The sequence below is a fragment of the Frankliniella occidentalis genome, unplaced genomic scaffold (assembly GCF_000697945.3).
Source record: "Frankliniella occidentalis isolate FOCC.00 unplaced genomic scaffold, Focc_3.1 Scaffold241, whole genome shotgun sequence".
Taxonomy (NCBI): Eukaryota; Metazoa; Arthropoda; class Insecta; order Thysanoptera; family Thripidae; genus Frankliniella; species Frankliniella occidentalis.
The window spans coordinates 34,724-35,784 of NW_026267367.1; the positions used below are offsets into that span (position 1 = coordinate 34,724).

At 48.1% G+C, this 1,061-nt stretch overlaps 1 protein-coding gene across 1 annotated transcript in view; it reads left to right on the forward strand.

The window, feature by feature from the left end:
• The window catches only part of LOC113202095 (tropomyosin-1, isoforms 33/34-like), a 185,573-nt gene that overhangs the window by 904 nt on the left and 183,608 nt on the right, over positions 1-1,061 (forward strand). Inside the window, exon 2 of the mRNA XM_052273056.1 lies at positions 25-177. The gene's annotated coding sequence lies outside the window, so the exon portion shown is untranslated. The remainder of the gene's footprint in view (positions 1-24; positions 178-1,061) is intronic.

Below are 1,061 nucleotides of genomic sequence, written 5' to 3' on the forward strand. Positions count from 1 at the left end.
CTGTCTTTCTGATTGAATCTCCAGTGACTATCTTTGATTGAGAGCGTTGCGCCAAGTGAGCAGTGAGGTGGGTTGCGAAAGCAACTTACGCCATTCAACTGCACGGTCAACGTCTCCAGGCAGCTGGGACAAGTTTTCGACTGGCAACTGTTCAACTCGAGTGGATTTCAGCAGAAAGTAAGTTCATCGCCGCCTGGAAGTACGTCGACAATACTTGGGATGCGTTGTCATGTTCACAAGTTTTGTCGAGGTCCATGTAGGTTAGGTCATGGTCTGGTATGCCCCGTGCACCGTTCTTATGGGGTAGCTCATTCGACGTCGAAACACGACTTTGGTATGATTTTGCAACTAGTATGATTTTATTACTAGTTCAAATTAGAACACGTCGTATTTTGAAACATTTTGAATCACTCAGGTTCTGCTCGTGGAAGTTTTTACGGTAGAAATTTTAAGTTGAATAGCCAGTAGATCTTTGAAATCTAATCGCCCCATTTTGTAATATTAGTGCCGTTTTTACATTCTGTTTCTATCTGGTTATAATTCAAAACTGTGAATGCTATATCTGCTTACGAAGCTTAACCAACCAATGATCGTAGCTTGCATCAAACCAGTGCGTGGCTCAATCGTATACTAACTATTTTCTGTGAGTATTGAATCTACGAACCCTAGTTTTCTGTGAATATCTATCAATCCCAGTTTCCGTACAAAGGTAGCATGTTAAGTGTGACTCTGGACACCCCCAACTCTTTGTAGTCAGTTGTGCGAGTAGACTTTTTTTCTCTTTCACTGTGCACCACATTACGTGACAACACCAACAGTCTCCCCTTGGATGGCGCACCGTCCGTCGGGTGCCGCTGTTGGGGCCTCGGTGTGTGTGTGTGAGTGCCTTGCCTCCGTCCTGTTGCGCCCCACTGCCCCCGCTGGGGCTGAGGTCCCCCCTGGCCCCCTTGGCCCGCTGGGCCCTGCCAGCAGACGGGTGAAGCAGGGCCCAGCTTAGAGGACGCATCCAGCAGCCCCATTACTGACATGATGAATGTGGGGAAGGATTCCCCGGGCATGGC